Below are 630 nucleotides of genomic sequence, written 5' to 3'. Positions count from 1 at the left end.
TACCAGGCACTTGAGCAGCTGGATCGCCTTCGGGTTGCATCTCCTCTGCACTTACTTCTGTTCTCCTATCGGCGAGTCCTTCATTCACCCCTCCACTACCATGAGAATGGGTTACGTCATCAATGTTCCTTTCTGCCACTGTGGGTTGTCCTTTACTCCCTGAGGACAACGTTAATGATGTATCTGGGTTACCCCAATCCATAAAAATGGGAGCAAGTGACACCACACTGCTAGTAGTAGCAGCGGAGGCCATGGTATACCCGCAGGTGCAGCACAACGGCCAACACACACATCACACGGCGCATCATCATCATTCCTCTTCTTTTTCTTGCTGTTCTTGTTCCGTTCCTTGTCACTTGAGTTCACAGGTCTAATGGATGGAGTGTGAAAACAGAGAGAATAATGAAGAGAAAACACATAAGCACCAGTACACTACTATTACTCCACACACAACATACACATAATGGAGTCAATCATGAATATAACGGAGGTGGATACAGATTAGGGAAAATACCCATTATTCAAACAAAATAAAGTCCCATCCAATCCCATAAGAAAAGATATAAGAATTAAAACACCATTTGGTAACATTGTAGAGATATCCACACACACAGAGAGAGAAGCAATAAA

The sequence above is a fragment of the Trypanosoma theileri genome, assembly GCF_002087225.1.
Source record: "Trypanosoma theileri isolate Edinburgh chromosome Unknown TM35_Tth_10_V1, whole genome shotgun sequence".
Classification (NCBI taxonomy): Eukaryota; Euglenozoa; class Kinetoplastea; order Trypanosomatida; family Trypanosomatidae; genus Trypanosoma; species Trypanosoma theileri.
This window is presented reverse-complemented; position numbering follows the sequence as displayed.